The 27546-nt window shown below is 38.9% G+C and overlaps 1 long non-coding RNA gene across 3 annotated transcripts in view; it reads right to left on the minus strand.

Annotated features, from left to right (window-relative positions):
- Positions 1-26449, minus strand: part of LOC131047330 (uncharacterized) — a 38153-nt gene extending 11704 nt beyond the window's left edge. For all 3 annotated transcript variants that reach the window (XR_009106110.2, XR_009106108.2, XR_009106109.1), the window contains exons 1-4: positions 26045-26449; positions 25762-25868; positions 17230-17316; positions 16736-16858 (exon numbers count right to left, since the gene is read on the minus strand). This is a non-coding gene — a long non-coding RNA (uncharacterized LOC131047330). The remainder of the gene's footprint in view (positions 1-16735; positions 16859-17229; positions 17317-25761; positions 25869-26044) is intronic.
- Between the last annotated feature and the right edge of the window lie 1097 nt (positions 26450-27546).

Consider the following 27546-nt stretch of genomic DNA (forward strand, 5'->3'; position numbering starts at 1 on the left):
TTCCTTTCAGAAAACCATTCAAAGCACAATTCAAATGAACTATTCAAATTCTTGAAGAGACGCATAATTTTCAGAAGGAATAGCACACAGAGAACCAGACATTCATTTTGCGTAGATATTTCATCAGAATTTTTATCAATGATCAATGAACATGAACCTGAATAGATCTCAGTAAGTTAGCAGAGACACATCTACCTAAAACATGATGCAGTAGGAAACTACATGGAACTTCAAATCCCATCCATACAATCTAAACTTCAAAGAAAATTTATCACATTTTGTAATCATTAACTGAGAATTTCTGCACAATTTTTTCCTTATTGAATTTTTTGCATAGGGAAAGGGGCAGTTACTGCAAGTGTTCCAATAACCAATCACTGAAACATGCTTATTAAAAGCCCACCAAAAAATTATCTACTAGGCCCAATATAGCTGTCGTAGTTGAGAAAAAAGTTACTGGGCCATTTGTGCATAAGTATTGGATCAGTTGTGCAAATTTTGTCTTGTCCACTTGGTATATCCAGTAGTCGAGAAAAAAGTTACTAATTAGAGGAATTGTGCAACTTTATTGGTCCCCATAGTGCACGATTATTGGGCCATTTGTGCATAAGTATTGGATCAGTTGTGCAAATTTTGTGATGGTCAAAGTGAACGGTTGATGGGGTGATAGAGAATATGTATCGAATATCACCTCAAAATGGCCACTTTGACCTTGTGCCCATAACAAATCCTCGTGTTCATTGTAACTACGGTGGCCAAAACAATAGCTATAAGTGAACCGAGAGAAAACATAAGCAAGGATAGATTGTTAGTTTGAACCTCAAATAACATGAAAAACCAAATAAAAGCATAAACTAAACTCCTTATACCTTGCAAGAGAGGGTTCTCTCTTGTTCCTCCAATTTGGAATCTTGTTGAAGCCACGAATGCGCCCCTCCTTGACTTGTTTGGATCGGTCCAATTTCGGAATGTGGATTGCTCTCCAATATTGCACAACAAAAGGATGGATGTGGATTATGGATGAATGCAAAAAGGATGGTAAGGATGGGTCATGGATGCTAAGGGATTATGGATGCAAATTTGGGTATAATGATGATGCTTGGGCTTTGGATTCACAAGGCAAATTGACAGCATGAGATTACTTGATTGGAGATGGAAAATGAAGGGGAGGAGACCCCAATTTATAGGTTTGAGAGAGGATGAATGGATTGTCAAGATTGAAGATGAATCAAGGGTGGAGATTGAAGGAGAGGAAGCACATGGATTGAGAGGACATGAGGTGACAAGTGTGGAGATCAAGAGATTTGCCAGAAAGGCATTTCTTGTCTCCACACTCCACAATGTATATGGAGAAGATATCCCCAATAAAGACATTTCTTGTCTCCACACTCCACAATGTATATGGAGAAGATATCCCCAAGTACATTGGGAGAATAAAAAGGAATTAAAAATTCCTTGGGGGATGGATGAGGAATTTAAAAATTCCTAAATAATGAAATGCATGGGGAAAGGGAATGAGAAAAGAAATTTCAAAATTCCTTGGGAAGGTGAGAGGCATGGGAGAGTGAAATTTTTGAAATCCTTGAAATGACCCAATTGGGTTCATTTAAGGTGGAAGGTGAGGAGGGGACAAGTGGATTTAGCCATAAATGGCTATGAGTTTGACTTGGTAGCTAATCATGGGGATTAGCCACTAGCAAATAATTAAGGTGGTGATTAGGTGAGATAATGAGAGATTAGAGGACAAGTGGGATTTGTAGGAGGATTTAAAAATGGAAGAATAATGTTAAGCATGATTATGAGGGATTCTAGAAGAATTAATTAGGCTAATGAGGAATTAGAGAAAGTGATATGTAGGAATCACTTGATTTAGCTAAATAACTTAGATTAGTTAACTAAGGGGATTTTAGAATAAATAAATAATTAGATAACCTTAGAAGAATAGGGAATAATTGATTTATTTATTATAAATCAACTATCTGGACTATAGTGATAGGATTAAATTTAATTAATACTAAGAAGAATAAAGGCTAGCATAATTAAATAAATTAATTATGTAGAAAGGAGAAAATTAATTAAATATTGGACGTCTACATTTTGCCCCTCTTTTATGCAGCGGCAAAATTGGTAGTGGGTATAAGACAGAAGAAGAGGATGCCCTAGCGTGAAAAAGCAGGTGGTATATGCCCCCTTGAAAAAATTTCGGTGATTCTTTTTTTTTGAAAAGAAGGAAATGGCGGGAGAAGGAAGAAAAATGAGAGGAAAGGAAAAAGAAATAGTGAAGGAAGAAGAAAAAAACAATGAACAGGGGGAAGGACAAGGAAACGAAACCACGAGGGACCCTATATAAGCCACACAGGGCCCAAGGAGGGGTCATTCTCACACACCTATTGGAGAATAGAGAGCACAGAGCCCTTGGAGAGAGAGATGACACGTGTTTCCATTCACGAGCACCACACGGAGAGGGTCTGACAGCACGAGAGATCAACGCACTATGGCCCACCGGTACGTACCTTGGACCCACTAAGTGATTTGATAGATTAGGGTGAATTTTAGGGCTAGAAATAGGATTTAATAGGGTAGCACGGTGGAGGCACTAATCGTCGTTTCAACACCATCGCCCTAGGTTAGCGCGTTGTTGTGACGTATTCACACATCGCCCCATTACAAACGGGGACCCCTACTTTTTGCTTTCTAGGGTTAGTTTTCTTGGCTTAGTCTTTTAGGTTCTTGGCTATTGATCTTTGCATTAGAATTGCCAGAGAACTTATTTGACTAGGATGCTCTCGTTAGGATGAGATGAACCAATGGGTGGCCCAAGTCAGGGTCTCTTTGAAAGCCCTCTTTAGGTCTGGCCTTGGTCTAGTTTTGGGGTTAAATCTTGATTGGGATGATGAAGTAAAGATCAAGTGCAATCATGAAGGAGAGAATGGAGGGAGCTAAAGATTTCTTCACTTAGTTTGATGAAGTCCTTTTACTTCTAGGCTTTGATTGGCATAGAACTAACCTATTTGCCTTTAGAAAATGCCTAATGATCAAGTCTAGACTTGAAAATTTGACAAGATGAAGAGAAATTTGTACTAAAAGGCCAATTTCTCTCCTGGCCCTTTCAAAGGGTCTAGAGCGAAATTCCTCGAGGTCATGTACCTTCCAAAGGTACCTAAGCGAAATTGTTAAGATGTACTTTTGATCCAACATTTTGAACTAAGCGCCTCCTTAAGGTGATTTGTTAGCATGTCCTAAGGTGAGAACAATGTGAATGAGGGTGAGGTTTGAATGTTTGAATGATATCTAAGACTAATTCCTCAAATTCGCTCCTGACCCTTCCAAAGGGTCCAGAGCGAATTTCCTTAGATCTCCCTTCTTGCTCCTAATTTGCATCAAGCTTAGGTTCCAAAGCATTAATTGAGGTTGATTGAACTTAGAGGCACTCTTAGACATGCATTTGAGTAGGTCATGATCACTAAATGTTAAGAATTTGAGCAATTAAGCCAAATTCGCTCCTGACCCTTCCAAAGGGACAGGAGCGAATTTCCTTAGATCTCCCTTCTTGGTCCTAATTTGCATCATAAACCTTGTCCCTATAGCATGATTGAGAGAGAATTGATGCGTACAACAAAGTGAAGTGATGAAAATGTGAGGGATTTGAGCATAATTGCCAAATTCGCTCCTGACCCTTCCAAAGGGTCCAAAGCGAAATCCTCCAAAGGACCTAATTCCTCACGAGATACATTGAATGGTGGTCATGCATGGCAAGAAAAGGATTTAAAAGTTCAAGTCTAAGACAAAGTTATGGGAAAAGAAGTGTGAATTGAACCTAAAGGAGCAAATTCGCTCCTGACCCTTCCAAAGGGTCCAGAGCGAATTTCTTCAAGAAACCTTGTACCTTGCTCAAACCTTTGAACCAATCCATTCCTAAGCATTTTTTAAGGCAAATGACTTGATCTTGATAAGGTAAGGGTGAGAGATGAAGTTCTATGAAGGAAGAATTGAGCAAAATAGCTATTTCGCTCTTGACCCTTCCAAAGGGTCCGGAGCGAATTTCATCTAAGCTCCTGACCCTTCCAAAGGGTCCAGAGCGAATTTAATCTAAGCTACTGACCCTTCCAAAGGGTCCAGAGCGAAATCCTTCAAGGGACATCCTATCTCATTCAAACAATTGAATGAATCCCATTTCGAGTAGAATTGAGGGCGAATTGACTTGATTGTGATAGATGAAGAGTGGAAAAGACAAGTCCAAGGCAAGTTAAGTATGAATAGAGCTTAAAGGAGCAAATTCGCTCCTGACCCTTCCAGAGGGTCAGATCCTCCCTTTTGCTTCAAATATGGACTGATTTCATGCCTTGGAACCTCAACTAGGACGTTATCATGCCTTGGAAACAATTGAAGTAAAGAAAAATGATGAGAAAATGAAGAATTTGTGCAAAAATGCAAAATTCGCTCCTGACCCTTCCAAAGGGTCCTAAGTGAATTTCATTATAGGTCCTGTCCTTGGAGAGGGTCTAGAGCGAATTTCATTATAGTGCCTTCTTGTTGATGGTTGAAGTGAGGAATAATATGTTAGAACGAATATATCATGTGTACTTAACACGTTTTTGTTTGTTTTGTAGATTAACAAAATCAAGTTGAAGGAAGATTAGGCCAGGACAAGGACGACTTCTTCAAACCTCATCATCATCAAGGACACCTTAAATGCATGGAAGGAGACCCAAGGTGCTGCTAGGGTGAAAGGACTTCGAATGATCAACAATTACAAGCAATAGAGCAAGATATTCTCAAGGACCTCATTCTATCACATGGAGAAATCACAAAATGTCAGAGGAAGGATCTTACAAACATTTCAAGGCAATATGAGCTACCAAAGGAGGAGTGACTTGACCGTGAAGAGGCCTCATCAAACACAGGAGAGCCAAGGAAAGGTACATCGTTCCTCAAGCACATCGAGGATGAAGGAGGATCAACCAAGGTCAGTGCAAGGATACATTGAAGAAGTACATAGTTTTAGAAGAGTTGATCAAAATTAGCTTCTCATCATCATCATATTGACTATCAAGAGATACGACATTCCTTGATTAAGCAAGTACCGGACAAGGTGGCATCCCAGTCAGATAGGTCCACATCAGCATGTCCAGATTCGATGTATCATGGTTATACATGAAGGCACAAACTCCGATGTGCCTACCCCGGTTTCTTATTGGTTCACAGGCATTGAATGCAATTTTATCATTGGCTAAAGAAGTTTGTTATGACAAACCCTAATTAGGGTTTTCATCTTGTAATCCTAGCCATTCATTGTAAATCAATATGAGCCATTGAAATGTAAAGAGCTCTCTATATAAAGCTCTGGCTCTTCATTTGTAAAGGTTAGTAGTTAGTTGATAGTTAATAGTCAGTAGAATAGTCAGTAGCAGAGGAATAGTGAATAAAGTAGCAATTAAAATAGAGTAGGAGGAGAAGGCAAGAAATTGTTACCTTAATTGTAAAAGATTCCATTTTCATTGAAGATATGGTGAAATGTGTTGTTTCTTGCAATATGCATGGTTTCTTGTTGGATCTTCATTTTAGATGGTAAATGATTAGATTGAATGAAGGAAGTTATTGAATGCACTCGCATCGAATTCGCCTAGTCCAAACCACTAGCCTCTTACTGATTGTAAGTGCTCCCTGTGTGGTCAACTGGCATTGAATGAGCTTAATCTCAAATTGTTGTGTGTCTATTGTTCATGCATTAACTTGAATGGTGATCAACGTATGATAATAATGATTTGAATGTATTCAAAGCATCCCTTAGAAGATTGCACTGAGCTAGTGTCGAATTGTTCAGTTTGATGGTGAGACCTAGCCCAGTAGGACTCCACCTAGTCGTTCATCTACCTTCTTACATTCTAGGCCTTAGATTAGATTATATAAACCTTTCACCTTTTGCTATTTCTTTATTCTCCCTGGTGAGTAGATAGGACCTAAGTTCCAGCAGATTAAATGTTCAGGCAATCAAACGTAAGTCCCCTTGTGATTCCAGCAAAATCACATCACACCAATAGAGCTTATCCACATGTAGAGACCCTACATACTAGAACCTTGGAGTTTTTTCGATTGATCCTTAGGCAAATCTTCAGCATTCAGATAACTTTGTTCAAGAGAGGATAAGATACCTTGGTATTTTATTCTGTGTTCGCATGTGCATAAAAACACATCAACACGCAAGGTTAGGGTAAATAGAGGGGGATCAGGGCAGGCACACGTGGTTAGCACGTGCGCTCGCACTGATTAGCGTGAGTATGGGAGTCAACAGGGTCAAAGGGCGGAGGTTTGCGGATCAGCGCCTCCGACTATGGCGCAGCGCGTGCGCCTGAATGAATCAGCGTGTGCGCTTGGTGAGTAGAGGGGGGAAAACAATAGGGAATGAGGATTGAAAGGATCGACAGGGTACATAGATGCCCTGAGAGTAGGTTGTAGGCTAGAATTGGCTAGAATAAGAGAGGATTAGGATAGAATATGAGGGCTAATGAAGTGGATTAAATGGGTGCGGGAGGATCTAGGGCCACTCCCATCACGTGAGCACTGGTCGGCCACGATGAGGCTATACAGGCAGTTGAAAGCAGACGAATGGGAGATATTGAGCGCGGTTGGCTTGGGTTTCGTAGGTTGATGGCCAAGGATCAGGGCTCATACAGCCATGATGACTATATTAGTGGAGAGATGGGACAGTAGGACCTGTACCTTTCACCTACCTATAGGAGAGGCCTCTGTCACTTTACTTGATGTTTGGAGGATCTTGAAGATCCCCACCCATGGCATTATTCCTAAGTACTAGTTAGACGTAGCAAAGTACTACCTTCACCAGGTGTGTGAGTATGACAGGTTGCCTATGGATGGGACACGGTTACATCTTGGGCAGGCGATGCGGATCAGGCACATTCCACGCCTAGTGCTTGTTATTTGCGGACTGATTAGCGGACGAGTGTTGTCGGATCTCGATGGTCATGGCTTCCCGATAGGATGGAGCAAGTGTGTACTACATGGTACACAATCGTATGGAGTATACATAGGGAGAGTCTATGCTAGGGCAGTTGTACCACGACATGCATTTGGTTTTATATCGAGAGTATCAGAGTCTTTCTGCAAAGTGACTCTCTTGCATGTATGGGCATGGGAGCACATTGCAGTGACATGGCCAGTGGGGATACAAGATAGGTGGTGACGGTTCCCATATGTGGATCGGTACAGGGGGCTGCTCCAGGCTTGGAGCAATATGGTTTTGGAGGAGGGTCTTCGATGAGTTGATGTTCTTCACATGGAGGCCCTACTTGGACTGCGAGAGGTGGAGAGCAAATTGGCAACTGCACTGGGCACAATCAGAGATGTGGTTATTTGGCAGATCTGTGCATGTCATTGAGGACTATGTGCCACATCGGGTGGCTCGGCAGTTTGGGGATATTCAGGATACAGTAGAACCTGAGCGGTTATATCCGAGGATCACTCGAGAGATCGGGACATGGGGGCAGGCTATTAGCCCTTTGGAGGTTCGAGTGAGTTGGGAGGGTGCAGCCACCAGGGTGTGAGATGAGCAGAGGGAGGTGGGAGACGATGCGGGCATGACTGACGCGTACAAGGGTTGGTGGGAGGCTCACTTGCCAGTGCAACTCACTATTCCCGAAGTTCTGGAGGAGGATGAGCTACAACCATCGATTGATGAGATCGTAGGGGGAGAGGATGAGGGTCTTGTAGACAAGGCAGCAGCAGCAAGGGGAAGGGATGGAGGCCAGCGACAGAGGAGGGGAGGGGTGAGGAGAGGACAGGGCCGAGGGAGGCAGTCGGTGCCACTACAAGTTCAGCCACCAGTCGCATAGATTCAACAAATGGCAGCGAGGGGTGCAGGAGTGGAGAGAGGGGATCCCATGGACATCCCGGATATACAGGTACAAGATGAGGGGGCACGAGCACAGGTACATGCACAAGGGGCAGCAGAGGACAGGGTGTTGAGGGATGAGTACGACAGGGTCGTACGGGAGTGGGATGGTGCTCGAGCAAGGGCTAGGAGTCTGGAGGATGAGTTGCAGGGATTGGATGCCGCGAGGGAGAGATATAGGAGGGTGGAAGAGGATATATATAGGTGGAGAGAGCGAGGACAAACAACCTACAGACAAAGGTTACGTGGCTGAGGGGCGAGGTAGATGACCTGGTGGAGAGTTTGGAGGCAGCTCTGAGAGAGGAGAGGGATGAGATAGATTGACTTCTAGATGAGACCAGGAGTGGGGGAGCTATTGGGCAACTGAGGACAGAGCTGGAGAGGATGGATGGAGAGATGGATGCTTTCCGCACCCGGCTAGGTAGAGCAGAGGCAGATGTAGGGAGGTTGCGGACAGAGCGGGATGTTGCCCGTCGATTATTAGAGCCCACAGGATTCTCATAGGTGTTCAGTGAGTATACCGAGTATAGGGGCAGGGCAGAGAGATCAGCTAGGGAGGCAACCTACTATAGAGGCTTGTACCATAGAGTGGTGTCAGTAGAGCAAAGAGCTACATCATACATGGAGGGTGTGCGATCTCACAAGACTCAGAGTTAACACCATACCCAAAGCCAGCAGTCAGGAGGATCAGTGGCTATGAGGCCACCTAGAGGGGGTGCAAAACCATCAAGATGTACAACTGGGAGAGGAGATGGGGATGAGACAGAGAGTGTGGGCTAGCCCTGATGTATGTGACATTGTATTTTGACCCTTCAAGGATCTATATTATTGTACCATGATTGACACACATTGATTTTTTTTTATATATATGAGATGATTTTTGGCAGTGTATATGCACGGACTTTATTATGGACTTTGATTTTTATTTTATTATATGATGGATGGTGATATTATGATTATGATTTGATGTGATGCATGTGATGGATATTTATTATGGACTTTGATTTTTATTTTATTATATGATGGATGGTGATATTATGATTATGATTTGATGTGATGCATGTGATGGATATTATCTGACTTACCTGTGATACATAATGGATGCTTATATGTGCATATGTTATATGATATGTGATTTTGTTGACATGTTTGTGGGTGCAAGATGCATGATTTTGTATGCACATGTTATCTATGATGGTGCTAACATGTTTGTGGACGCAGGATGCATGTGGATGATATGTTTATATAATATGCATATTTTGGATTTTTTTGTGATGAGATCTGAAGAAGATATCCCTGAGGCTGCACCCTTTGGGACCAAATTGATAATTTGTAATGAAAAAATCCCAACCCAAAACGTCTCATCATCTTGTTGCAAGTACAGATTGTCGGGGACAGGTGACGAATTAATATGGAATAATAGTACTTTCTGCATTTAATTTGACACACTGATCAAATATTTGCTTAACGATTTGATCTAGACCTATTCAATTTATGTGGAAATGTGAGCAGGGTGATTCTTTCTTCTTTAAGTATCTTGCTTATATCTTATCCTGAATGTCCATTTTTCCTTATATCTGATTTGCTTTGCTCATAGACCAAGGATTTGACAAAAGATGTGACCTGGTATTGCCGGCGTACTGATAAATTTTACCTTTTAGGCTCTTAAATTTCTTGTCATTTTCATTGTAGATAGATGATGTCTTTGTATACAAATTGTGGAGTTTCTCTGGAAAAAAAAAAAGAGAGTAAATGATAATGAATTGATTTTTTTGGAATGTGCCAACCATAGTACAACAACATAGGACTAGAAGAAATCAAGAGAACGAATAAATTGAGGTCTCCAAAATGCATAGTGCAAATGATGAGATGGAGATGGAGGGATTCGTTGTGCGAAATGTGGAGAGCAAACCTAGTTTTGATTTTGCCAAGGATAGTCTACACCACTAATTATAGGAATCAGGATGTTATGAAAAACCCGAGGCATGGACTGACTCTCAAACAAATAGGAATCTCTAGTACGCAACGGTGTAAACACCATATAGATGTAGGTACAGGGTTGCACGTTCGTACAAGAGAGACCTTCAAACACATCATGCCACAAAAGCATGCCCGAGTATGCCCCAACCCATAACATACCAAGATATAGATTGATTTTGGCAGCCATGAGTAGGAGCAGTCATAGGACAAAGTGATGCAAATCAAAACAAACAGACCAAACCATGCAAGCAAAATGCACAAGGCCAACTGATATCTCTTGCCAAGAGTAAGATTTAGGATTTGGATAGGCTGTCGGACATGGGAAGGATGCATCCCGATGGGCAGGAGTGATTGATGGAACTGAATAGGCAATAGAGCAGATGGCATGAACACATGAATGCGGGTGTGGTACTTGACTGCAAAGACTTAATGGAGTACATGTGGATGGATGTTTGAAAAATGCGCAAGTCAAGAAGAAGCTCAAGCTCAAGCTCAAGACTCGGTATTAAGCTCAGCGTAACGGGTGAAAGCTCAATTTGATGGGATGGAAGCTCATGGGATGGATCCTTATTCACGATTCAGGTAGAGACTCATCATCATATGTTGGGGGGGTGTTGATGTGACTTTTGTACACAACCAAACACAGAATAAAATACCCAGAGGTATCTTATCCTCTCGAGTAAAGTTCTTGAACGCTGAAGATATCGCAGAAGGATCAATCGGAAGAACTTCAAGGTTCTGTTATGTAGGATCTCTACTCGTGGATAAGCACCAGTGGTCGTTGTGTTTACTGTTTTACAAGGGGCCTTACGTACTTTCAAGGAAAGCTTGTTCGTATAATTACTTTTCTAATGAGGAAACAGGATTCTCTTAATACTAACTGATGTTTCAAAAAGATCAAAAGATAAAGGTTTTAAGGAGGTGAGACTAAACTAATCCTAAGAATGACTCAATGGAGACTGGTAATGATAAAACTCTACCAATTTCAGTATTGCCAAAGGTTACAACTCCACTAGAATTGGTGCAATCTTCTAAGGGGATTCAATGGTTTTCAAATCATCAATGGGATAGATACTATCAGTAAGATACATATCAATACCACAACAATCATTGAACTTTCAAACAATCTTAATGCTTCTAGTTGACCACATAGGGCAAACTTACAATCAGTAAGTAGCTAGTGGTTTGGATTCTGAGTTTTACCCAAAGATCAAGCACAACATTCGTCTTTCAATCTTAAACTTAAATGCTATCTCTACTAAGAGTGATTCAAGAAGATAAACAACCATGAAAATAGCCACAAGGATTGCAATAAAACACCATAACTTCAATATTTCATTAATCTCATAGCCAAATAAAACAACAATTGTTCAACTTTCTCTCTTCACTACTTATTTTTCTGTTGCTGACAATATTAAACTTATAAATTCTAACTCTCTCTCTCTAACTCTAACTATTTCCTACTCTCTAACTATTCACTATCAGCGAACTATTAACTATTAACTCGCTATCAACTATTAACCTTTACAAATGAGGAGCCAAGGTTTTATAGAGGGGGCCCTTTACAAACAAACGACTCTGATTGATTTAGAATCAATGGCTAGGATTACAAGATAAAAACCCTAATTAGGGTTTTTTACAACAAACTTCCTTAGCCAATTAGAAAATTACATTCCAAGGGTGAAGACCAATAAGAAGCAAGGGTAGGTGCCTCGAAGTTTGTGCCACCTTCGGTAAATTAGGTACATTGAATCTGGTCGTGCTGAGGTGGACCAATCCGATTGGAGGAGTGATGACTGGGATGCCACCTTGTCTGAAACTTGTAACTTGGTTAATGTTCAATTTGATGATGTAAGAAGCTAACTTTAATTAACTCTTCTGAAACTATATGCTTCTTCAACGGACCCTTGCTACCGACCTTGGTTGATTCTCCTCTGTCTTTGATGTGTTTGATGAATAGAGTACCTCTCCTTGAAGTGCTGGCAGTGCCTTTCTTTGTCATCTTGTGGTAGAATGAGGTCTTGAGGCTAATTTGAACTCCGTGAACACTCCTAGTCTTCCAATGCTTCAAAGCACCTTGAGTCTTCCCTTTTTGCCTGTGGAACACCTTGATGACGATGGACTGGAAGAGGTCATCCTTGATGATGCTGGACTGGGAGAGATCCATCTGCAAAATAAACCAAAAGGTGACATTCATTTCAACATAGCATTTTCCACCTTAAATCATTAATGAGAAGACATCAAAATGGAATTTTGCTAAAGATTTTTTTTCCCCAGGGACAAGCCCTATAAGAATTTCGCCCTGGACCCTTTGGAAGGATCAGGAGCAAAATTTGCATTCCTGGCCAATTTAGACCTCATTTCATCATAATCCCACAACTAGCCCTTTGCCTAGCACAAACTTGAAGGAAAAATGATATTTTGAGAATTTCGCTCTGGACCCTTTGGAAGGGTCAGGAGCGAAATTCAAGTCTTAGGCTTGATCTTACACTTCCTTTACCTCAATTCATCTTGCAGGGCAAAGTAACATCATTTCAACCTCAACCACGCCTTAGGACTCAAAGTCCTGACTTGACACAAGGAGGAAATAGGTAGTTTGAAGAATTTCACTCTGGACCCTTTGGAAGGGTCAAGAGCGAAATTCATGTTTTGCTTGTCTTCTCCTACCTAGCTCCATTCTTTTCACTTTGTTTCCTCCAGACTCCATATGAATCCATTTCTCAACCTGGCAACATTTGTTTGATCCTAAAAAGGCTTGAAAAGGAAAATTCGCTCAAAATCCTAGCCAGGGACAGGACCTGTCCAGAATTTCACTCTGGACCCTTTGGAAGGGTCAGGAGCAAAATTCATGTTTTAGCTCAAAACTTGCATTTTTGGTGATCAAAAAATCATTCAAAGGCAATCCAAAGGGCTTCTCTCACCTAGATCTAGGTTTGACTTAGCACAAAATTTGAAGGATAAGATGGATTTTAGGGTTTTCGCTTTGGACCCTTTGGAAGGGTCAGGAGCGAAAATCTTGTATTGAGCTTATTTCCTCATTCTTTCAACCTCAATCAAGTCCAAAAGGGCAAGAACACCTCTTCTCAACTCATCCAAGCTATAAAAACTCAAAGTTTGACTTGACCTGCAAGGAAAATAGGTGATTTTAGAAATTTTTCTCTAGACCCTTTGGAAGGATCAGGAGCGAAATTCACTATTTTGCTCAATTCCTTCAAATTCCTGGATCACTAGCAACTCAAAGTCATTCTTAGGGACATCTCCTTCTTGAATTTACCTTAGCCCACACTTGATCTAGCACAAAGTTGAGAGAAAAGAGAGGTTTTGAGAAAATTCGCTCTGACCCTTCCAAAGGGTCAAGAGCGAATTTCTCATTCTTGACTTGGTTCTTCATCCTTTCAATCTCATTCTTCATTACAAGACAAAATTTCATCATTTTCACCCAAGGAACAAAGTTTTTACGCCCAAGCAAGGTTAAAAAAATAGGTTTGTAAGGAATTTCGCTCTGGACCCTTTGGAAGGGTCAGGAGCGAAATTCATGTTCTAGGCTAAAATCCTTCACATTCTTACATCCCAACACTTCAAAACTAGAATGTAGGTCCAAACAAGGAAGGGAATGAGGTTTATGGGAAATTTCGTCCAAACAAGGAAGGGAATGAGGTTTATGGGAAATTTCGCTCTAGACCCTTTGGAAGGGTCAGGAGCGAAATTTCCATTCTTGGACAAAATCTTCACTTTTCAATGCTTTCAATCATCCCCCAAGGCAAGAACACATCAATCTACCTTCCAACATGCCTTAGAGACCAACACTTTAGCCAAAATTAGGAAGGAAATGAGGGTTATGAGGATTTTCGCTCTGGACCCTTTGGAAGGGTCAGGAGCGAAAATCTTGATTTATCCAATTATCTCTCAAACTTGATCAATTTCAAGGTCCTTTCAAACTCTATTCATCATTTTAGGCAAGATAGAAGGTCAAATGGGAGATTTCGCTCTGGACCCTTTGGAAGGGTTAGGAGCAAAATTTCCATTCTAGGTTGATTTTTACCATTTTGTAGTCTTAAACCTCCTTTCCAAGGCAAACATGCATCCAAGTCTCCTCAACTATGCCTCAAAATCCAAAACTTGGCCATATGAAAGAGCAAAAAAGAGGAAAAGGTGAATTTCGCTCTGGACCCTTTGGAAGGGTCGAGAGCGAAATTCATGTTTTAGACAAAATTCACACTTTCAAACACCTCAAATCACTTCCTAAGGCAAGAATATGTCAATTTGCCCTTACCATGCCCAAGGAATCAAGGTTTCCAGTGCAAACAAGGAGAAAAAAGGTGTCTAGGGAGATTTTCGCTCTGGACCCTTTGGAAGGGTCAGGAGCGAAATTCACATTTAGGCTCAAATCTTGACTTCATTCCTCACATTTCTCCATCCAAACAAGTGTTTTGCCCTCAATAATGCCTAGGAATGAGTTGGTTCTAAGTTTGGGTCAAACTAGAATTTCTTATGGAGAATTTCGCTTTGGACCCTTTGGAAGGGTCAGGAGCGAAATTTGACATTTTGGTCTCTTCGTCAGGATTCATGTATGGAATATAACATTTAAGTATAAGTTCTTATACTTTTAAGTTATATTCCATATATACTATTAAGATGTTTGAGAGTGGTTTCGGACCTCCAGGAGTTATAATGCAAAATCTAGTTTTTGGAGGATTCTTCAGTTTTCCAGACTTGGTCAAATTTCAGGATCAGGAAGACATTCCAGACTTAGCCAAATTTCAGGGTATTTGAAGATCAGGATGACATTCCAAACTTCATCACTCACCAATTTGACCTAACTCAGACCTTCAAGGATGATACTCACTCACCGAGCAAGACACAATTAGCAACAAGAGCAAAACCAAGCCCTAAGGAAGACTCTCAAAGAAACCCTAATTTCGGAGCCCCGTGGACTCACCCTGGCTCAAGCAGAGCCTGCCATCCTAGTGATCCCTCTGGCAACACTCAGCATGCAAAGGCTAACAGACAAACCCTAAAAACCTAGAAAGCAAACCCCAGAAAGCAAAAAAGTAGGGGTCCCCATTTGCAATGGGGCGATGTGTGAATACGTCACAACAGGGGGGGGGGGCAAATGGATAACTGGCTTGTTGAGGATAGTTTGGTGGGAAAAGCGAGTAGGGTTGTTGCGGAGGATACTAAAATGAATCGCGACATCTGTGAGGTGGTCAAGAGCACCTTGTTCCTTTTCCTTTTGTTGGGGGAGGATGGCAGGTTCATCAGATCGATTTTCTTGATAGAATGAAGGAGACAACCGATAGCGATCAAGGGGACGGATGCTATGAGAGAAGGTTTATGTAGTGGCGTGGAATAAAGAATGAAGGAGGCCAGCGGGTGGAATGTGGAGGAGTATGTAAGGTCGTGTAATGACTCAAGTTACGTCAGAGCATATTGACACAACAAATCTGACTGCTTGAGTCATGTCAATTAATTTCACATACTTTAATTGATTGTCTCCATGTACACATGTTCCTATCCTTGGGTATTGGGCGGGGAAGTGCAAAAGACGTCAAAATATTCGATTTAAGGAATGTGGATATCGAGTAGGTGGGTGGGGAAGATAGAGTCTAACCTAATAGACAATGGATCTAGATTATTTATCTTGATGCCTGTAAACAGGTTTTCACCAAGGTACTTGCCCATGGCGCCACAAAGTGGTTTTCACTAATCAACAAATTGATTTTTCCTTTTTTTTTTTGCTTTTTCCATTTTTATTTTTTTGCTTTTTTATGCTTTTAGACAACTGGTGACCTTCTGAAGTTTAGGGATAAAATCTCTTCAGGTGCATGATATTCATAGGTTCCTCCAAGGGATCACCTTCAAGAGTAGCCAACTGATATACGCCCGATCCATACTTTGATGTGATCACATAAGGTCCAAGCCAATTAGGTTCAAACTTGGCTTCCGATCCATACTTTGATGTGATCACATAAGGTCCAAGCCAATTAGGTTCAAACTTGGCTTTCTTTTCTCTTTCTTGAAGGTTTCTCTAATTTTCTATAAAAACAAGATCGCCAACTTCAAATTCCTGGGTTCTGACTTTCTTGTTGTAGCTCAACCGTAAACGGTTCTGGTATACTAAAAAAAACAATTTCCAGACATTCCTCGCACTCATGCCTGAATAAAAATTGAAATCAACAACCAATATTTTCATTTAAAAGGCTGTAAAAATCTTGTCTCAAGGGCAAGAATCTAGTAGCTCTAAAACCCTGATATTTTCGTTTATTGTGAAAAGATTGAAGCAGTAGGGAGACTGATTTTGGTTCATCTTATTTTAAAAATATTCTGCTTTGGTACGGCTTCATAATATTTTTCCTGCAGGTAACAATATTGTAAGTTAAATGGTATACCTAGTGGAAAAGCAAAGCGTCGCATCTAAAGCAGTAACCCTACCAGTTGTAACAGTTGGGGCCCTGTCACCAACCCTCACTAAATAATTTAAAAGAATAACGAGTTACATACTCTTAAGAGAGTGGAATTAAAAGTCAGTTGTGAATGACGAAGCAGCAAGAAAGCAGCCAGGGGAACTGGCGATGCCTAAATTTAGAAAGGTATTTTAATTTAAAATTACTAAATTTAAGAATGCCCACTAACTACAAGAAATATTATTTTCTCAGGCATTAATGTGCTTTAACATATTCTGAAATCAAATACATACATAGAGTGCAATCCTCATTTCATTCATGAGATGCATTGAGAATATATAAAATGATACACACACGGCATGAATGATGAATGGGATAGTAGATGAATTTGTTTAGAAACTTTAAGCTTCACAGCCTAAGCAAGGATTCATAAAATCCTTACCTGTCACTCATGAACGCTGTGCTAGTCATGCTTGACCACTTTCTGCTCTTTACGGTATCACCATAGCGTTACAACTTACAACACTGAAAAATGTCACACTTGTGGCCCTTTCTATAATGGGTTCTGTTAAAAAATAAATAAAAATTAAAAATTAAATAAAGCCTATACACAAAATTAATTTTCATTTTATGGAGAAACTTTCCCAAAATTTTCAACCAAAAAACAATGGTGAGACAAAATAATTTAAAGTCTCTGAGATATGAATAATTATGGTAAGAGCAATGCTGGAACTAAGGATGGGGAAAGCAGCTGCAAGCATCATCAAAGGCAAGGCAATTCACTCCAATGGTTCAGCATACACAAGCATACATTCTCTATAATGGAACAACTAATTTGACAACAAACCAAGATGAATTTAATTAAAGGTACTAGTTACAATTTTCTTAGGAAGTTGAAGGAATGTCCAAAATACGATGGTGCAAAGTTCAACCCACCATGTGGGCAATCCAATACAGAAATTGGACCAATTTTCTTCATATGGTGGGGTACCTAGGCCAATTTGCCTTACAAGATAAAGTAACCTGCAAAATATGATAGCATAATGAGGATGTTAGGCTCGCTTTGACAGTGTCCAAACAAAAGCTTCCTTTAAGAAAACCATTCAAAGCACAATTCAAATTCTTGAAGAGAAACGAACTTTTAGGAAGGAATAGCATAATTCAAAGCACAATTCAAATTCTTGAAGAGAAACGAACTTTTAGGAAGGAATAGCATAGAGAACCAGATTCATTTTGTATAGATATTTCAATAGAACTGTTATCAATGATCAATGAACATGAATCTGATTAGATATCAATGAATTAGCAGAGACACATCTACCTCAAACATGATGCAGAATGAGATTACGAGGAACTTCAATTCACATCCATACAATCTAAACTTCAAAGAAAATTCATCATATTTTGAAATCATTAAGTGAAAAATTCTGCTTAAATTTTTTTACTGAATTTGTGCATAAGTTAATGTGAAGGTTGTGCTGATCAGAAGTAGCAATGGCTGATCACTCGTGGGAGTCAGTTCATGCACCAAATACTAAGCACTACAGAAATGCAGAGCATGCACTTTTATTCCTTTTAAGCTTTATCTGATAAAATTTGTTCTTTGGATGCTAAGGAATACCATGATTAAAGAAGAAAACATCATACACTACATATATTTACAGATTTAATACTTTAGAATATTTTTAAGTCTGCCAAAAATCTCTTTATACATTTGATAGTCTTCCAAAAGAAATTATTATATTTTAGGGCAAAAATGCATAAATACAACAGCCATCAAGTTTAGCCAACATATCCATATACAAAAATATTTGGCATGTGTATCCATGCACATTCATTCATGTGTGAAGCAAAGGGCAAACAAATATACCAACACGTATTTATGCCCCTGTGCATCATCTATGCATGGTAAATGGTTTAAGGTCTTTAATGCTGCTACTTTACCCACAAACTCTCTCCCCCTCTTTTTCTCTCTATATAGAGAGAGAATTTGTAACTATTTATATACAGAGAGACATATATACATATCTATATGCCTATACACATAGGTCTATATATACACCCACAAATTCTCTCTTTATATGTGTGTGTGTGTGTGTTGATATACATGCACACCTATACACCAATTACCAAGGAATATATAGGTTGTATATTCATTCTAGACAGCTTGGGGTATATGTGTAGACATATATGCATACAAATACACCTGTGTTTTACCAGCCAGGCAATATAAGATGTAAATCCACTCTAGAGAGCTTGGAGTGCATGGACACCTTCTAGGCAGCTTTGTCCAGATGATGTCATTGCATCTGCCCTAGTAAACATGTATCCAAAAATAGGGAAGCGTAAACAAGGCACATTAACTGTTTGTCAGAATGCCTCGAAAAAGATGTCATCTCATGGAATGCAATGATTGCACGATATGCACCAAATATATTTGTTGATAAGGCTTTAGAAACTTTCAAGCAAATGCAATTGGCATGTGTAGAGCCAAATTCCACAACCTTTATGCATTGACTAGTTGACAGAATACCTCAAAAAAGATGTCATCTCATGGAATGTGATGATTGCACGATATACATTTGTTGATAAGGCTTTAGAAACTCTCAAGCAAATGCAATTGGTAGGTGTAAAGCCAAATTCCACAACTTTTCCCAGCATCCTCCTGCCTGTGCCAAAATGGGAGCTTTTGAATAGGGCATGGGCATCCATCAGAAGCATAAAGGATGCACGTACCCTGGTAGACATGCATGCAAAATGTGGAAGCGATATGATATATTTGATAAAATGCCTCAAAGAAATGTGGTCTCATGAAATGCTACCATCGCAAGATATGTTGAAAAGGCCTTCCTTATCACCTGAATCGCATGACACACATACATATGGATCACAAACACTAAAAAAAGCTCTTATATACACACACACACACACACATATGTGTGTGCATACACACACACATATATATACATTACCATATACGTATACATATATGTATATGCATATCTACATATATGTATACGCATACGCATACACATACACACATAGACACATACATATATATATGAAATGTGGTCTCATGAAATGCCACCATTGCAAGATATGTTCAAAATGGATTTGTTGAAAAGGCCTTCCTGATCACCTGAATCGCATGACACACATACAAATGGATCACAAACACTAAAAAAAGCTCAAATATATATATATAGACACATGTATGTGTGTGTGCATATGTGTGTGTATACACACACATATATACATTACCGTATACGTATACATATATACACATACACATACACATACACATGGACGCAACTATTCTGGCTCCAAAACGACACTGTCATACGAACAACATGCATCCGAAGCCCATTTAACATACATCCCTCCCATGCCCACTTGCTAGGATGGCAAGGAGGTGACGGACCCACCCGATCGATGACATGGAGACATTTTCGGAGGTCGAAAAGTGTTGACCACGTTGTGTCTGCACTGTTAACTCCACATAACACACATCAAAAAAACATAAAACGACATTATTTAAGCATTGACGGAGACCATAGACCGCACCGGTGAGGGCTCGATTAGGACCCGGTTAGGGGTTTAGTTGGGACCCGAAAGGCGGGAAAGGGCAATGGGAGACAGTTGTCTCCCACTGTCCATATAACACGAAAGTAAATATGAGAGGTCAGCAGACTTGCATAACATGAAAGACAAGTTAGGGTAAACGCGAACGCATGTATTTTACTAGATATGTCAACTGTCACTCTGCATAGGAATTGCATTGCTTGTGGCGCAAGTAAAAATGTATGTTCATAAATACAAAAGATGACAACTAGATTAATGCATAAATACAGAAAATAAATTTCGTATTATGCATTAGGGTTTGAAATTACCACTACCGCCAAACCCTACATGCCAATCTTAACACCTCCCACCCACCTTTGTACTACAATCCCTCCTTGCACAAAAAAAAACCCTCATGTTAGCAAGTGATATCTGTAAACCCATATTGCTTGCATTGTGCATGTGGGTTTGACCTCACCTTCACAGCCACAAACCCTCGTGTCCAATTTTGACACCTCCCGAACACCTCTGTGATACAATCCCTCCTCCCTACACACAAAATTGGAGGCATGTTAGTAGACTCGGGAAAACCCGAAGGAGTTTTTTAAAAAAATATTTCATACAATGCACATGTTAAACATACCTCGACTGGATAGCAAGCCCTTCTTGTGGTGACCGCAACTCCCCTCACTCTATGAATCAACCAAAACCTCCACCTCCAAATTATCTCTCTCGCCCATGAAGTTGTACAAAAATTTGCGACACTTTCAAGTTACCAGGTTATTGAGGCTTTTTATTTCGTTTACACCCAACATTTCAAATTTTTGGACACACGTGGCTACAAATTGCAGTCGTGCCCATGACTATGAGAGCGGCCAACAAATGTTAGCCACGTAAAAATGCTTTCCGTCAACCACAAAACAGCAACATGCCTCCATGTCATCGGAAGCCCGATGGTGGGTCCCAAAACATGGATCTCATGCCATCATGCAAGGGCATGCAATTTTGGAGTGTTGGTATCATGGCACGACCTATGGATTTGGAGCCAAAATAGCTACAGCCTATACATACATATATGTATGTAAGTATGTATACATACATACATCTATACATACACATACACATACACATACACATACACATACATGCATATACACATACACACACACACACACACACATACACATACATTGCATTGCAATGTACATATGTATACATATATATTTAAGAAAAAATGGGAGCTTTTGAACAGGGCATGGGCATCCATCAGAAGCATAAAGGATGCACGTACCCTAGAACACATGCATGCAAAATGTGGAAGCAATATGAACTATTTGATAAAATGCCTCAAAGAAATGTGGTCTCATGAAATGCTACCATTGCAAGATATGTTCAAAATGGATTTGTTGAAAAGGCCTTCCTGATCACCTGAATCGCATGATACACATACATATGGATCACAAACACTAAAAAAAAGCTCAAATATTTATATACAGACACATATGTGTGTGCATACATACATACATACATACATATACATGCATACATACTTACATATATACATACATACATACACACACACATACATACATACATACATATACACATACATACATACATATACATATACATACATACATACACATATATACACACACACACATATTTATATATATATATATGCATACATACATATACACACATACATATTCATATATACATACACACACATATATATATATACATATACATATACGTGCATGCATACATATACATGCATGCATACATACATACATACACACATACACACATACACACACATATATATATTTTGCATATGTACATGTGTATACATGTATATTTAAGAAATTTCTTGTCACGCATATTGTATAGGACAGTGTACATGCACTCAAGTTCTTTGAAATAAATCTGCACCTTGTATTTTATGAATTTTCAGTTACTTTAGTGAGCACCTTTGCAACTTAGTTTTGTTCCCATTTTGAACAAAAGTTTTGATTAGCGGAAAGCCTATATTTTGTAGCATCTTTCACCCAAAAAGTTGTCTCATACTGGAAAAAACAACTTCAGACATTTGAAACATTCCTCGCCTAACACCTGAAAACAAATTTCAACTCGCAACCAAAATTTTCATTTAAAAGGCTGCAAAAATCTTGTATCAAGCTCAAGAATCAAATAGCTCTAAAACCCCGATATTTTTAGATCTATTTTTCATTTACTGTGAAAAGATTGAAGCAGAAGCTTGCTGCTTTGGAAGGGCTTCATAATAAGTTTCCTGCAAACTCTGCCCATTCTTTCTCATTGGTTGACAGCACAACACAATTTGTGCAGAATCTTGAGATAAGTCACTTGCCATGATAATTTTTTTGGGGAATATATGTGCACTGCAGGATCACTTTTTGTTGTCATTCTAAAAACAAATCTGTTGTTATCTGTTAAATGAAATGTAATGTCCCCTTTTTGAAATAGGATTTAATGATCAAAAAATAATAATAATAATAATAATAATGACGATGATGATGATGATGGCGATGTGATAAAATGTAATGTAGTGTAACAATGTAATGCAATGAAGTGTAATGTAGTGCAATGCAATGCAATTACATTGCATCGCACGCAATGTAATGTAGTGCAATTACACTACACTGCATTGCATTCCAACACAATGTGCAATGGAAAAGGCATGAAATGAAGAGTTGTGACTCTCTCATACATGAGATATAACAGGAAGAAAGAGTTCATTTGAAAGGGGGTATGGAGGAAAGAAGAAACGATGGAGCATGAGAATCAAGGAAGGATTGATGGAAGAAGAAAGAAATGGAAGAAAATAAGGAAGTGATTCTTTCAAAGGGCAGAGATTATGGAGGACTGTACTCTTTCAAAGGGTGGTGATTGTGAAAGGTTGTGACCCTTGCAATAGAGAGTGGTGACTCAATTCTTACAAAAGGTGGTGACCCTTTCACCAATAAGGTAGAAAGGAGAAGTCATTCCAAGCATTTAAGCATCACTTATCAATCATCACTCATGAATCCACAAAGCAATCATCAATTACCAAATCGAGCAAACAATCAATCAGCAAATCATTCTATCAAATCAGCATTCATTCAATCATCATTCACCAATATAACAAACCAGCATTCGTTACATCACCACTCATCATTCATCAATCATCTATTCAACAATCACTTAAAATCATCACTCACCAATACCTCAAATCATACAATCAAAGGAATTCATTCAACCAATCAATCATTCAACAACAATCCATCAATCAAGTGAAATCAAATAATAATGTTTGATTTTGGAGAAGAATTCAGAAACAAACCTGAGTTAGAAATTAAGACCAGCAGTCCATAATATTAAGGGAAATAATTGGTGTGCAAGTATTATTGCTTTTATGATTATCACAACAAAAGTCTGATAGGAAGATACAGCAGTTCTAGTCTTCCTCATCAAGTACGCCACCCCGAGTTGGATGGACTGGAGGTCCTGCCATACTTATGGGCCAAGGGGCCGAATGAATTGGAAACTCATTCAGTGCCCTTGGGCTTGGTTGAGGAAGATAGTATCCTAGCATCCTATCTTGGTTGAGGAAGATGATCTTCTGGCGTCCTATCAAGAAATATGGAATAAGTAATTAATTACCTGATTTCCATCAGGCAATCATGTTTGGAATCAATGTGAAAGGTTTTACAGGAGGATGCAGCAGTACCGGTCTTCCCTCATCAAGTACGCCAATCCCAAGATGGATGGACTGGAGTTCCTGCCATACTTGTGGGCCAAGGGGCCGAATGACTTGGAGGCTCATTCAGTGCCTTTGGACTTGGTTGAGAGGGTCCCCTGACGTCCTATCAAGCATTGCCATTGGATTCCTAGTATGATTGACTATGGAAAATAAGATATGAAATAGATATGAATGATTTTAGGATACTTCGAATTTTTGCATACAATTGTAGATTCTTGATATTGATGCTTTGATGTTTATTTAATATTGTTTATAAGACCTAAACTGGGATTTTTTCTAAATTGACATCACAATTATGTAACTTTATTATAGAACGCTATTTGTAAATGCATTGTAGTTGTTGGAATTGTCATTTTTGGGCAAAATGAGGTAATCCCAAAAGGGGACATTACATGAAAGCAGTGGTTCTGTGATTTTATCTGTGGCTGTTTTCATATATGAAATTATTGCAATACCTAGTGTTAGATCCTTATTTGTTTCTTCACATGTAGATATTTTGAACTGTTAAATGAATTTTACATCCATTTGGTGGTTTAAAATTTTTGTTTATTTTGTTTTCATTGCTCTTGAGGTTATTTTTGTGACAATTTTCCTGACAGAATTTAGTATTGAATGTATAGCAGCTACTGCTGATGCTGTAAATGCAATAGTTGCCAAAGCTATTTTCACATAGAGTGAATAGTAGAGATCGAATCATCTTCATTTTTTAAAGTATATTTATTCACAGTTTTGTGCCATTATACTGTACTGGCTCTTGTACTTTAAAGACCAAACGTCACAAGGCAAGATATTGGCGAGACAAAAAATGACTAATTTTTTTTAAAGATAGTGTTGAATAAGAGACAAACAGCTTGGTTTCCCAAATGGATACATTTTACTTGGTTAGGACTCTGGTCCAATTTGGTACCAATATGCTTTTGATATTATCATATTCTTTTCTGAAACCACGTGTCTGTTACTTAAACAAAAACAGGGGTGCCATCCCACAGACAAATAGAGCTAACATCTCTACTTTTGCATTAATTTGCAATAATTCAACATCCTTTTAGAAGCAATTCTAGACATGATTGGCAGTTCTATCCTTAAAGTATCAGGTTTCTGTAACTGCAAAGAAGGTTTCTGTGGCATTTGTCTCGTGGTCTCCAATCGTGCAGATTTCTCTTCCTAATGTTATTTTCCTTTGCAAGGCACACAAAGAGTCTCCTATAATCTGCTTTTATGCACCCCTAAAAGGTTTTATCTGATTTCCCCGGAAACATCTTAAGCCTACAGGTGATGGAAGAGGAGTGAATAGAGGAAAAAGGTGGAAGACAATTTAAGGATAAAACATTCAAGCTATAGAAGCAAAGGATAGAGAAGATGAAAATCGATGCTACAAATAGAGAAAGGAGGGGAGATGTAAGTGACGCATTCAAACTGTAGGCATACAAGCTATAGGAACGCAGGCAACAGTATTGTAAGTCCAACGGTATCCCCCCTGGATAAACATCCCATAAAAAGCAGTAACCCTACTAGTTGTAAGAGATGGAGCCCTGTCACCACCCCCCACTACATAATCTAAGAGGATAATAAGTAACATACTCTAAGGAATGTGGAAATAAAAGTCACTCGTGAATGACGAAGCAGCCGGGAATGGGCCAGGAGAGGAGGCTGAGAATGTCTAAATTTACAGGGGTACTCAGGCATTAATGTGCTTTAACTTTTTCTGAAATTAAATGCGTACATAGAATGCAAAATTCATTTCAGTCACGAGATGCATTGAGAATATATCAAATGATTCACGCACGTCATGAATGATGAATGGAATGGTAGATGAATTTGTTTAGACACTGACAGGCTTCATAGCCTAAGCAAGGATTTAGTCACTCATGTACACTCTGCCAGTCATGCTTTATCAGAGTTTCTACTTTTAACAGTATCACCATAACGTTAAATGTCGCAATTGTGACCATTTCTTTGACGGGTCCTGTTGAAATTTTCAAATCAAATAAAGTAAACGGTATACACAAATTTAATTTTCGTTTTAAGGAGAAAATTTTCAGAAATGATTCACGCGCGTCATGAATGATGAATGGAATAGTAGATGAATTTGTTTAGACACTGACAAGCTTCATAGCCTAAGCAAGGATTCATAAAATCCTTACCTGTCACTCATGTACGCTGTGCCAGTCATGCTTTATCAGAGTTTCTGCTCTTTACAGTATCACCGAAGCGTTAAATGTCGCAATTGTGGTCCTTTCTATGATGGGTTCTGTTGAAATTAAAAAAAAAAAATTAAACAAACATTATTACACAAATTTAATTTTCAATTTATGAGGAGAAAATTGAAAAAAAAAAACATTGTAGAGACAAAATAACTTGACGCCTCTGCTACTTGCATTATACTTCAAAATAAAATTACAAAAAAGGAGGCTTATTTGAAAATACCTTGGAAAGCGACATTTAAGCAATTTCGGTGAAACAGCTTGAAACTGGTAGTACTAATTGCTTGAAGGCTCATCCCTTCTTAGTTAAAAGAAATAACACAATGCCACTGGTAAAAGCCATTAAGGGTTAGCATCCATTGAATAACAGTGAAAGGGTAAACTAGCGCATGAAGCATAAAAATAGAAATTGCCTTCACACTTCCGATATTTCCTTGCTCTTCTATCATATCCGCCATTGCCAATTTCATTTAGAAGAAAGCCGCTTGAAAAAACGATGGGAATAAGCAAACAGGGTACACACACAGACGCATGCTATTTTACTTCGCAGGCAAATTTAATAGAGTGTACAGGCTATAGCTGGTACGATTTCATACTCCGTAGAGAGGAGTTAAAATAGCTTGCCCGAAATAAGATGACGCGTAGAATAAATGGAAGAGCCACTTAGCACCCTTATATAAAGACGTGGCACAAAGCTGAAGCTGTTTGAAGGCGAATTTCTCATTGCATAAATTAATAAATAAAAAATCATCTAGCCTAATAAAAAAAAATCAAATAATTTTTTTTTTGTTTAATTTATTTTGTAGTGTCAAAGATTTGAAATGCAAATATAAACAAACTGGAGAGTAAATTTCTTATTCAAAACCAGAATAAACTTCTAGATAGAGCTCACACTTAAGTTCAAAACAACATAATAACATCAACAATCAATTCAAATGTTATCATAAACTTCATCTTATTGTAATTTAGTTTCGTTCAAAGACTATAAGTTTCAACAATATGTATTTAGCACAAATGACATTGGATTGATTGATTATTAGACTTGAAATGGATTAAAGAACTTAAATTTATAGAATTTTGGACGGTGTCATGGATGGTTAATGATCTCGTGAGATAATAGTGGAGAATGGTTGAGAGGATTTCTCAAGGATATAAAAGAAATTGAATAGTTGAGATGGAGGTAGTTAGAATGTGCATGGCTAAGATGAACTTACTAAATTTAGTAAGTGATTGTGAGGATAAGGGAAATAAGGCACATGTGCATCTAAGAGAGTTATATTTCCAAGTTTAGTGGAGAAAATAATGGAACCACAAGAGTTAGTGTTTCTAGGGCTCCTTTATTCTTGAAATGTGTTGAGGGAATATCTGCAAAATTTAAATATTTATAATATTTAACTTATTTAGTCATATGTGATGTGGAAAATAGGTGAAAATATTAGTTTGCTTATTTATTGTGTGGAGATAGAAAGGTGATTAATTAAATAATAAGATTATATAATTATACAAAGACCTTCGGTGAAAGAGACTTGTTTTAGATGATGGTATTAGTCGATTATAACTAAGTGATTGGAACTAGGCCTGGGGAATCTTTTATGTGTTTGCATTTTACCCCTCCTTGATAATATGTCACAAAAGTGGTGTTGAGTCAAAGAAGAATAAAAAGTAGGAAGGTGATGAAGTTTTGGTGGTAAATTGCCCTAATCTCTTAAATTTGATGAGGGATGT

Source organism: Cryptomeria japonica, chromosome 10 (genome assembly GCF_030272615.1).
Source record: "Cryptomeria japonica chromosome 10, Sugi_1.0, whole genome shotgun sequence".
In the NCBI taxonomy this organism is placed as follows: Eukaryota; Viridiplantae; Streptophyta; class Pinopsida; order Cupressales; family Cupressaceae; genus Cryptomeria; species Cryptomeria japonica.